At 44.7% G+C, this 12,638-nt stretch overlaps 1 long non-coding RNA gene across 2 annotated transcripts; it reads right to left on the reverse strand.

The window, feature by feature from the left end:
- Positions 1-9,215: 9,215 nt before the first annotated feature.
- On the reverse strand, positions 9,216-12,634 carry LOC122226228. 2 transcript variants are annotated; one of them, XR_006205522.1, is made up of 4 exons: positions 11,793-12,634; positions 10,941-11,055; positions 10,382-10,420; positions 9,216-9,476 (listed from the first exon to the last, which is right to left on the reverse strand). It is a non-coding gene; the product is annotated as an uncharacterized LOC122226228 (long non-coding RNA). The 2 variants fall into 2 exon arrangements; XR_006205523.1 differs by lacking the exon at positions 10,382-10,420 and having other exon boundaries at positions 9,216-9,473.
- Positions 12,635-12,638: the final 4 nt, after the last annotated feature.

Here is a 12,638-nt window from a genome sequence, read left to right on the forward strand (position 1 = left end):
TCGCCGCTATCAGCGCAGAGCCCGCTTTGGATCCTCTGCCCACCTCTCTGCCCCTCCCCTGCTTGCACTCTCCCAAAAATAAATATTAAAAAATATATATTTATTTTTACTTAAGAGAGAAAGTGAGAACCAGCAGGGGAGGGGCAAAGAGAGATAGAGAAAATCCCAAGCAGGCTCCATCCTGCCAGTGCGGAACCCAACTTGGGGCTCAATCTCATGAACTTCGAGATCATGACCTGAGCCAAATTCAAGAGTCAGACACTCAAACGATGGAGCCACCCAGGAGCCCCACATAACACTTTTTTTTTTTTCTTTTTACAAACTATGTTCTGGAAGAATATATTAGCTGTGACTTTCATTCCCACCTAGTAAAGAATCAGTTCTAAGAGGTGGGCATGAGGCTAATACGTTAAGAACCATTAAGTGAAGAGTGAGGGTAGAGAAGACAAAAAAGTGTTGAGCTCTGGGTCCCTGCAACAGTTCAGAGGTCAGGAGGGAGGAGACAGGAGAGACTTGAGACGCAGCAGCCAATAAGGATCTGAGTGGTGTGAGAGGTGGACTGCGGTGGAGGCTTTGGGAAGCCACTTGGATCCCCTTCAAGACCAAGACTCTCACTTTCTCACCTCCCAGGAGTGTGAGATGCTAGCGGCCCCAGGAGAAGTTCCACCCCAGTAAATGCCTTTGGTTGAAGAGAGCTGCTCACCCCTTCTGGGAATCAGCCAGAATTCGTGACTGTCCATGTGAGGGTTCAGAGGCCTGGTTCCCAGGCCTCAATTCAGAACAACTCAGAAGGGCTATCCAAGCTCCAATGCACCCCCGGGACCAGCTGAGGCCTCTATGTGACTGATGGCATCTCAGTTACACTCTGCCTACTCTGCTCCCCTCATTCCCTTGCAAGAGTTGTCCCTGAGATCACTCTCTGCCTCCTGCATGCAATTCTCCATGAGTCTGTTTCCTAAAAAATCTGACCCAAAACAGCCAAAAACTGAAAAAAAAAAAAAATCAAGTAGTGATAATGTGAATATGTTTTTCAGAGCTGTAGCAATAAAAGCCAAAAAATGAATGTTACCTTTGGCAGGGCAGGAAAATTATGGTGAGGGGGAACAGAAGAACATCACGTTATAACAAACTTCAATGATTTTCTTTAAACTATGTGCAAATTATGACTTTGATAAACATTTTTTGAAAACACTTTTGAGGGGCGCCTGGGTGGCTCAGTCGGTTGAGCGTCCGACTTCGGCTCAGGTCATGATCTCACGATCTGTGAGTTCGAGCCCCACATCGGGCTCTGGGCTGACAGCTCAGGGCCTGGAGCCTGCTTCAGATTCTGTGTCTCCCTCTCACTCTGACCCTCCCCCGTTCATGCTCTGTCTCTCTCTGTCTCAAAAATAAACAAACATTAAAAAAAATAATTAAAAAAAAGAAATACTGTTTTTAGAAAAAAAACACTTTTGATAAACATATTTAAAAAATATGAATATTTAAGAAAATAGGAAGAGGTGCTTGGGGGGGCTCAGTCAGTTAAGTGTCTGACTTCGGCCTAGGTCATAATCTCGCTGTTTCCGGGTTCCAGCCCTACGTCGTACTCTGTGCTGACAGCTCAGCCTGAAGCCTGTTTCAGATTCTGTGTCTCTCTCTCTCTCTCTCTTTCTCTCTCTCTCTCTCTGCCTTTCTCCAACTCGCACTCTCCCTCTCTCAAAAATAAACATAAAAAAAAAAAAAAGAAAGAAAGAAAGAAAATAAGAAGCACACAACTGTGAATGTGAATAGTAGTTACCTCAAAGAGATGGGCTGGAGGTAGCGAGGAGAAAAAACTTTAGCTTTTAATTTATAACCCTAAAAATAGTTGTAACTTCCAGGGGAGAAAGCTGGCAGCCATCTCCTTAAGCAAGCAACCAAAGGTGACATCACAAATATTGGAACTGACATCATGCACTTCCTTACACGATACACTGGTAAGGAAACAGCATTCTTCTGCAGTGTTCCTGCCAAAACACATCACACCTACACCTAACCATGAGGAAGTACTAGGCAAAGATTAAGAAATAATCTTAAAAACAGGCCTGTCCTCTTCAAAGTCATCAAGATCAAGAAAGACAATGAAAGGGGCACCTGGGTGGCTCAGTTAAGCGCCCAACCCTTGGTTTTGGCTCAGGTCATAATCTCACAGTTTTTGAGTTCGAGCCCCTTATTGGGCTCTGCACTCCTAGTGTGGATTCTGCTTGGGATTCTCTCTATCTCCGTCTCTCTCTGCCCCTCCCCTGCTCACACTCACGCTCTCTTTCTCAAAATAAATAAAACTTAAAAAAAAAAAAAAGACAAAAAACTGAAAGACTGTTCCAAATAGAAGGAAACTAAAGAGACTTCTTTAGTGTGTGGTGTGTGAATCCTTGCCAGGGAAGAACAATTGCTAAAACTACTATAAAGGACAATACCAGGGTAACTGATGAAATCTGAATATGGGTTGAAAATTAGTAAACAGTGTTGTACTGATGTTAAACTTCCTGATTTTGATGGTCATACTGTGATCACGTAAGGGAACATTTTTTTTTAATTTAATTTATTTTAAATATGAAATTTATTGTCAAATTGGTTTCCATACAACACCCAGTGCTCCTCCCAAGAGGTGCCCTCCTCAATGCCCACCACCCACCCTCCTCTCCCTCCCACCCCCCATCAACCCTCAGTTTATTCTCAGTTTTTAAGAGTCTCTTATGGTTTGGCTCTCTCCCTCTCTAACTTTTTTTTTCCTTCCCCTCCCCCATAGTCTTCTGTTAAGTTTCTCAGGATCCACATAAGAGTGAAAGGGAACATTCTTATTCTTAGAAAATATATAGTTGGGGCACCTGGGCGGCTCAAGTTGGTTGGGCACTGACTTTGGTTCAGGTTCAAGCTCCATGTTGGGCTCTGTGCTGACAGCTCGGAGCCTGGAGCCTGCTTTGTATTCTGTCTCTTCCTCTCTCTCTGCCCCTCCCCCACTTGTGCGTTGTGTCTCCCTCTCTCAAAAATAAACATAAAAAAATTTTTTTTTAAGAAAATATATACTCAACTATTTAGGAGTCAAGAGGTATGATGTCTTCAACTTCCTCTCAACTGGGACAGTAGGGGGAAGATACATCTATGTATATCAATTCAATGTAAAGTGTAGAGGGCAAAAAGTAAATTAATGAGTGGACAAAGGATATATGCATTCCTTGTACTATTCTTACAGAACTCTTATTCCATATACCCATAAGTCTACAAATACATCAAAACTACAAAAAAAAAAATACAATTTATAACTTTCAACTGCCTACTCTTTCTAATAGTCCTAAGCCTTTACAGAACTTCGAAAATGTCTGCTCAGTCTCATTAGTTACTAGATGTTGGGATCCCAACAGAAGGACTCAGATTAAAAGTGTTAAAGGCTCAGGATTCCAGGAAGCCCCCTCTCCAGCCTGCTCAGCCACCGGCATCCTGCCCAGAGTCCCGCTCACCTGTTGTCATGGGGACAATGTCTGAAAGCAGAAGCATCTGGATGCAGCCAGCTGGCTTGTTCCCAATCTTGATGTCCATGTACACCTGAGGATTTGATGAGGCCTTTTTCGCAGCGGGATCTCCCTGGGTGCAGGATAAATCATTAGGCTGGACAGAACTCGACCCCCCAAGTAGGAGAGCAAGTATTCTGAATACACACCAAGAACCCAACAGCCGCAAGCAGGCTACAGCAAGATGCTGGCAGGGAAGGTCCTGGGCCGTGAAAGGGAAGGCCACGGCCACAGCCCCTGGCCGGACACCCAGTGACAGGACACTTCAGCACCAGCTAACCTGAGCCCCACCTCGCAAGCTCATTCCCTCATCACACTTACCCTCAGACATGCCAGCTCGCTTCACCCTGCCCTGCGGTCACGGAACTTTCCTGGCCCATAGCACATAGCTCTTGACACATTCAAACACCAGTTCAAGCCCACCCACCGCACTCCTGTTACAGCGACCCACACCCTTCTCCTCCATGCCTACCCCTACAGATTCACAGTCCGGCTTCAATGGAAGCAGAAAGGGCTGCTCTCTGGCTTGGGCCTGACTGCTCAGAAGACTGAGGTTAATAAAAAGACCTTCCATTTTACTTCTAAGAAGTCTGCGATTTGCTCATGATTAATGAGGAGGTTGGGCCTTGCTTTGTGCTCCAGGTGGACCAGGATGACTAGCTGATAAACACAACATTCAGTACAAACCCTACCATTTGTTTCATAGAGAAAGCTCTATTGTCTCTGACCTATTTGTGGTGTGAACTGATAGGTCAAGATATAGGTATTGAGCTATGAGGCCCAGTACTGGAGTTGTTAAATAACTGGCTATCCAGTGGGGGAGGGCTGGCCACAAACACGAGACACACACAGATCCCAGAGCTACACAGCCTCGGTTCAAATCTAGGCTCCGTCACTTATGAGCTATGTAATGTTGGATAAGTTATTTGATCTCCTTGTGCCTAGTTTTGTCACCAAGAGTTGGAGATAATATTAGCACTTACCTCAAAGGATTATCATTAGTATTAAATATTTGTAAAACACTTAGAACAGTTGCTGGTATAGAGGAAGCAACATTTGAACATTTGTTAAGTAAATAATGTCAAAATAACGCTGTAAATGCAGGATAGAGGGAGCTACAGAATCCCAGAGGCAACAAAAGCCCGGAAGGGACACTGATCTCACTCAACTAGAGGATTCAAAAAAGGTTCCTAGAGAAGGCAGCAACCGAATTCAGCTATGAAAGATGAGTGGGAGATGGCGACACAAAGTAAGTTGGAAAGGGAATTTAGGCAAAGGAGCTGCTTAGGTAAAAACACAAGACACTTATAGGTACCTACAAACTCTGTCCTAGAATGTAAAATGTACATACAATGTGGAGAGGTGAGCAGGGTCTGAACACGGAGAGCCCTTCTGTCCCCCTAAAGGAGCCCAGACTACTCCTCCTATAGATGAGGAGTCCCTAGACTGCTTGAGAGGAGCCACATGGTCAGCACTATGCCTTAGAAAGCTCCCTCTGGCTGCTCAGGACAGGAGGAATCGGGCCCAGGGTGAGAGACCAGCTAGGAAGCTACCATCATTATTCGTAGCAGAGATGACAGAGGCTACAGCAAGCCAATGCAGCAGAAGCAAACAGGAGAGAAGAGATTCAGGCAGGTGTAAAAGAGAATGATAGCAGGATATGGCAGTGCATCAGGTGTGGATTGTGATGAGGAGTCAGAGATGACAGCGAGGTCCCTGGTTTGGGTGACTGTGGAAGATGGCAAAATTTGCTAAGATTGGGTACTTGGGACAACCAGAGAGGAAGGAAAGAGGAAATCCACTTGGGACATGCTTTGTTGACTTATGGTAACTGGGAGACATGCAGGCAGAAACCCGTGAAACTCAGGAGCAAGGTCAAGGTGAGGACTAGAGACCAGGAAATGAGCAGAACACTGAGTGCTGCAATAAGCTCAGACATGGGACACAGTGGCTGAAACTACAAGGACAATGGGCAGAGAGGAATGGGGGGCTAAGGGAGGAACTTGGAGAAACACCGCTGCTCAGAGGGCGGACAGAGGAAGGGTAGCCTCCAAGTTATCCCCAGAAGTGACGGTCAGGATGGTGTATCGAGAAGCAGGAGAAAGTGCCGAGGCAGGCAGCAACTGGCTAAGGACGGAGGGATTGAGGCCTCTCTGGAATCAGGCCAGGAATAGGAAGACAGCAAGCCTGGGGCCAAAGTCTCAGCGAGGGAGCAGGAAAGGTCAGGAGGATGGCGGATACTGGTGAGGGGGAGTCCTCACTGTCCTTTCTCATCTCAGACCCCCACCTAGTTCAAGCAATCACAAATCGGTATCCAAGCATGCATACCATACTTCTCACCTAGAACCCCTCACAGACAAGAAAGCCACGCTTCTCCATTCCATTCACCTGCCGCCACCTACATCAGGAGCGCCCTGGGTGGAAAGCGCCAGCCCCTCCTGTGGAAGCACACACCTTCAAACCTCACCTCCTGGGTTTCCACTTTGGAAGGCTCCGTCCGACCCTCCTTCCTCTTTATTCTCTTCAAGAGTCTGCCCAGAAAACTTCTTCAACCAGTCATCACCTGACCACACTGAAAGGAAAAGAACTGAACAGATGTTAAGAAATTCAGGCTATTGGCCAGCTGTTCACTAGCTGTGCCCAGTTCTTCACTTTGTCAGCAGAACGGACACACCATGTGGCTCTCACAGGCAGAAGTTACCTCTCGGACAAGGGAAGCTGTCACTGGGAAATGTCAGGCCTTCAAGTCCAGCTCTCAGCAGAGGCAGATAAGAGTAACAAGGGAGGACTAAGCCGAGCCAAAAGGGAAGTTCCAACCACTGTCAAGGCCGGAAGGGCACAGTGTACGTCTACATCCCGGAGCAAGACTTTCACAGAGACCATGCCTCTAGCTTTGCAGAGAATCTCAAAGTCTATTTCCATGGAGGAGCTGCATTCTCCCCTCCCCTGTACACCACTCTACCCGTGTATATACTCCCACCACAGCCGGAAGTAAAACAGGGATAAAAAGGCAACAGAGGCCAAAGTTGAGGATGTGATTGGGAATCTGTGATTGCCCCCACTTGCCTGGTCTGAATGAGCCTTCCTTAACGCTCACTAGTTTGGCTAAACGGACACGAATTGTCCACCCAAAGAGTTCAGGTTCATTCTAAAATGACTGCAATACAACTCAGCTGCTTAAACCTTGTAAGGTTAATAAAAGACCTTCCATTTTACTTCTAAGAAGTCTGAGATCTGCTCATGATTAATTCTATGCTGGGAGCCCACACCCCGCAATGGCAAGCTATACACAAAACCAACCATAAAATGTCCCTGAGCCACTACACATTTCTTTTCTTTCAACACCAACAGGAAGATCTGTGCTGGCATGATCTTTGAATCTGAGCTCAGAACTCTGAAATTATAAGGGTAAATGCAGTTACCATGTATTGAGTCCATTTTTAAAAGTCAAGATCAGCACTAAATGGGAAAGAAATAGTGTTGCTGGCTGGTGGGGGACATGTTTGATGAAAAAGTAACAGAAAACACGGATGTACAGGAATATTATCCAAGAACAACTGACACTTGGGTAGTTTTTTTTTAAGTTTATTTACTTATTTTTAAGAGAGAGAGAGGGAGGGAGGGAGGGGCAGAGAGAGAGGGAGAGAGAGAATCCCAAGCAGGCTCCCCACTGTCAGCATGGAGCCCGATACGGGGCTCAAACCCACAAACCATGAGATCATGACCAGAGCTGAAATCAAGAGTCGTACACTTAACTGACTGAGCCACCCAGGCATCCCAAGATTTTTAAAAAAGGTTTGTTTTGGGCCTTTTCATGAAAACTAAAAAAATATGAAATAGGATTCCTTAATTAGTAACATTTAAGTTATAGCTATGCTTCGTTCCTAGAAACAAAGATGAATCAAGTACTAATTTTACTTATAGCAATTAAGAAAAAGACTGAATGATAGCATGAAATACCCTTATTTCATATTTAATCATAAAGACAGATTATAAGAGAAGAAAGGTTTATCATAAAGATAAAAAAAAGGGGAGGGTAGAAACATGTAAGAGTCTTGTTGTAGGCAAAATAACACCCCCCCCCAATGGTGTCCACATCTTATTCTCCAGAACCCGTGAATATGTAATATTATATGGCAAGAAGGAAGGCTATCGCTCGTTGGTCTGCCGACCTTCAAATAAGGATATTATATTGGATTATTCAGGTGCTCCCAGTGTAATCACAAAGATCCTCTAAATGTGACAAGGGAGGCAGGGGAGTTAGTTTCAGAGTGACTCAGGGTGAGAAAGACTCACCTGGCCACTGCTGGCTTGAAGACAGAAGGGACCAGAAGCCGAGGAATGAGGTCAATCTCTACAAGCTGGAAAGAAACAGACTCTCCCGTAGAGCCTCCACAAGGAATGTAGTCCTGCTCATGCAGTGAGACACATTTTGGACTTAAGACTTCCAGAACTCTAAGATAATGAATTTGTGTTGTTGTTAAGCCACTAAATTTTGGTAATTTGTTACGGCAGCAGTAGGAATTTAAACCACTTTTCTTTGAAGCACTCAGCCTAACAAACCTTACAGGTTTTCTCTGGTTTAACTTTACTTAGAGAGAGCCACTTTTGAGCCATGACTCAAAAGTTTACACTTTGTTGACTAGAGCCAACCACAGCAGTTTTCCATGAAACCCTGTCTTTTATGCCAGATTCACAAGTTGACTTTGCAATCCTTTTACACTCTATTTGCAGTATACTGCCCTGGACTAGAGGCTGGCAAACTTTCTGTAAACGGCTAGACAGTAAATATTTGTTTGTAATTTTTTTAATGTTTATTTCTTTTTGAGAGAGAGAGAAAACAAGTGGGAAAGAGACAGAGAGGGGGACAGAGATCCAACGTGGGCTCTGCACTGATAGCAGAGACCCCTATGTGGGGCTTGAACCCACGAACCATGAGATCATGACCTGAGCTGAAGTCAGACGCTTAACTGACTGAGTCACCCATGTACCCCTAGACAGTAAATATTTCTTTGTGGGTCAAACAGAGTCTCTACTGCATATGCTTTTTTCCCCTTTTTTTCCAAAACCCATTAAACATATAAAAAACTATTTAGCTCATGGGCCATACAAAAGCAGGCTGCAGGACAGATGTGGCCTGCAGTCTGAATTTGCTGACCCCTGACATAGATACAAAAGTGTCAGGGAGAGGGGCGCTGGGGAGGCTCAGTCAGTTGAGTGTCTGACTCTTGATTTTGGCTCAGATTATGATCTCATGGTGCATGGGATTGAGCTCCATGTTGGGGTCTGTGCTGACAGCATGAAGCCTGCTTGGAATTCTCTCTCTCCTTTTTCCTGCCCCTCTCATGCTTGCTCACTCACACGCTCTCTCTCTCTCTTTCAAAATAAATAAATAAACATTTTTAAAAAACCCACAAGTGACACCTGGGTGGCTCAGTCAGTTAAATGTCCGACTTCAGCTCATGTCATGATCTTACAGTTCATGGGTTTGAGCCTCGCATCGGGCTATGTGCTGACAGCTCAGAACCTGGAGCCTGCTTCAGATTCTGTGTCTCCCTCCCTCTCTCTCTCTCTCTGCTCCTCCCCCACTCATGCTCTGTTTCTTTCTGTTCCCAAAAGTAAACATTAAAAAAAATTTTTTAATAAAAAAACAAAAACACACCAAAGTGTCAGGGAGAGACTCACCAACAAAGATGGTTGGCATTTATGCAAACATTTAAATAGGAAGGATTTCTGAATAACAATTCATTTCATAAGTAGCCAGTTCACAGTAAATACTTTCAAATAATGACAACTTTTGCTTCCTAGATAACTTGAGACTGTGGAAACTGGAAACACCATATGCACCTGAGGGTCCCATGTACTGTAAAGTAGCATCAAAAAATAGCTTCAGTAAAAAGCAAAGAGTCTCAGCCATATCATGTTGTCGATTGCCGCCGTAGCATCCTGCTAAGAGAATATAAGAGTTCATGTGTGTAGTCCAACTCTTCCTGTGGTTAGCACTCAAATAAAAACTCAGTAGCACACACATGGAAAAAAACCCCACACTTTCCCTCCTTCCCTCCCTAGATTATATGCATTTAACAAAGTGTATGTACTAACTGCTTATTAGAGCTGGTGATGTAAGGATGTGTGCTCAGGCACAGAAACCTGAAAACACACAGGAGACAGGAACCAGCAATGCAGGCTCTAGAAGGCAGAGACAGATCTCTGCAGGATCTGTCTTCCACATTCTGACTACATGAGGCTCTGACTATGAGCCTGGCTTGGTGAGCCTTCCTTCAACCAGAACTTCTTGTCCCTTGGCAACTGTCACCACCAAACCAGGGTTTTGGGGGTTGAATCATATCCCCCGAAACTTCAGGTCTGCCCAAATTTCAGAATGTGACCCTATTTACAAATGGGGTCTCTGCAAACATAATTAGTCAAGATGAGGCCATACTGCATTAAGGTGGTCCTTAATCCAATCAACGACTGGTATTCTTGTAAGTAGAGGAGACACAGACACATGTGGGGAACAAGGCCATGTGAAGACAGGGGCAAAGACTGGACTGATGCAGTTATAAGCTACAGAATGCCAAGGACTGCCAGGAGCCACCAGAAGCTAAGGAGGGAAGGATTCTTCCCTAGAGCTTTCAGAGGGAGCATGGTCCTGCCAATACCTTGATTTAGATCTGCTAGCCTCCAGAGCAGGTACAGCTGTGAGAATAAATTTCTCTTGTGTTAAGCCAAGTTTGTGGTAGTTTGTTATGGCAGCCCCAGGAATCTACTACATCCACCCAAATGGAGGGTGGCACCTTTTGTAGCCAATGACAATAGGCAACACCAAATACTAAACAAGGAAAATTTCTTACCTCTGCCAATTCAAACTCAACAAGAGCAAATCCTTGGTGCTTTTCACAACAGCAGATCGTTAGTATGTGAGCAATAGAAGGAAGCATGCCATATCCAGACGCCATTTAAAAAAATGAAAATCTAGGGGCGCCTGGGTGGCTGAGTTGGTTAAGCATCCAACTTCAGCTCAGGTCATGACCTTGCGGTTCACGAGTTTGAGCCCTGCACCGTGCTGATGGCTCAGGGCCTGGAGCCTGCTTCAGATTCTGTGTCTCTCTCTCTCTTTCTCTGCCCCTCCCCTGCTCTCGCTCACTCTCACTCTCAAAAAAAATAAACATTAAAAAAAATTTTTTTTAATGAAAATCTAATTTTTAGGGTTTCCTTAGTTTAGTCAACAGGGCTTCCAGAAATATTAAGGTTATTTTGTTCATTTTAAATAAACATAGCTGAATAGTGAACTAAATTTTTAAACTTTGTAGTATCCAATTCTATCACAACAGAATTTAAGACTTAAGTTACTTTCCAAGCATTTTAATAACTTGTTTATAAGACATACAGAAAGCAGACAAAGTTGTTTACCAATTATTCATTCCAACTGAACACCAACGGAGGACGGAGCGCTGACCTCACTACGGAGTTAAGTGATTATTAGTGAAGGAGCCTCATGCTTGTCCTCAGGAAAACATTATGTTAGCTGGCAGAAAGCAAGGGCAACAAGAGTTACTAATTTATAGAATTCAGGGATAGACGAGCCCCCAGTGGCCAGTCTTACTGTTTTATTTAAGAAATGAAGAACTCAGAGAGGTGAATATCAACCCAGAATTAGTGGCACAGCTGGTTCTAAAACTCCTATCTTAGAAAATTACAACCAAGGATCAAATAGAAATATACACCATAACTACGATACCAATTTAAGGGAAACTCCCCCAGATGAGCAGAGTCCAAGGCCCTGCCACTGTTGCAGCTGAACTTTCCTGCTGCCTGCTGCTATTTAAAATCACAACGGCCAATAAGGGAGGTCTGGGCAGCAGGTGTGGTGGGGTAGAGCTACCCAGCACGGGGATGTGAAACATTACTCAGACCTCTTAAGATTTTTCTAAAACTAGCTTCCTACTGAATCTTACTATGCAGTTTATATATTAAATGATCAAATATCAAAGCCCCCAAGTGGTTCCAATGTGGAGAAAGCCTTTCTTCAAATCCAACAAACTGTCAATCTAAATTTCAGCCCATAGCCACACCAGCATCCTGGCCTTGTTGTCCTTGGAACATTCCTTTTCCATCACCAAGATCATAGTCACGTTGACCTAGAGAGACATCCTCCTGAACTTCATTACATATCAACCGTAAACAATGCACAGGACTTAAAATTCTTCTCAAATTCTTTTCCTGACATTAGGAATCCGAACAAGAGACACTGAAAGAACTCACCTGTTTCATAATCCAGGGAAAACTAATTATCCATGATGTCTCCAAACAGAAATAAAAGTAGCACGGAGAACTTTGTTGTCTACCTCCTCTGCCAACCCAACAGCAAAGAGGAAGTGCCTTCTGAACCGGTGCCCTCCATACTCTTGGTACAGATGCTCCGTTAGCAAGACAGCCACAGGGAGAAGAAGGAGTCCCCAGTCTTTTAGGTATACAAAATGACCGGTGAGGTACACTCTTCCCCTATCCCCCTTCAGACTTACATCTAGCCCTTGGTTACTGTGATAGGTTCACTGCCTCCAGTTTCACAATCCCTTCAATAGTTACTAGAATGATTCCAAGAAAGTGCAAATCGGATCACATCACTATCCAGCTTAGCTTAATAGTCTCCAAAAGCTCACCAACGCCCACAGGACGGAGCCCAAATTCCTTAACACGGCATATAATAAGACCTTCATAAGGTCTGAGCCTTGCCGACCTATCTAGCCTTTCTCCCTGAACGCAAATCCCACATGTTGGACTACTTCACCTCTCCGGGCTCTTTTCTTGCTGCTCTCCATTCAGGCCACAGCCTCACTCATGATCTTTCAAACCCAGCTTCGGCCTCTGCGCTTCAGAAAGTTTGCCCTCACCTCTCCTGATGGAGTGAGTGTTCATTCCCCAAAGCCCTCAGCTCGACCCTCATCAATACTGTCTATTTTATGGTCACATCATGAGCCTTGCCAGCCCGCGCAGTAAGGCTGTTCCCAAAACTCCCCAACTATTCGGTGAATTCCTTCCTCTAAGGGGTCAGGGCTGCGGAGTTTATGGAATGAATGGGCTTGAGAGTTTGGAATGCGGTCTGAGGTC

Source organism: Panthera leo, chromosome C1 (assembly GCF_018350215.1).
Source record: "Panthera leo isolate Ple1 chromosome C1, P.leo_Ple1_pat1.1, whole genome shotgun sequence".
Lineage (NCBI taxonomy): Eukaryota > Metazoa > Chordata > Mammalia > Carnivora > Felidae > Panthera > Panthera leo.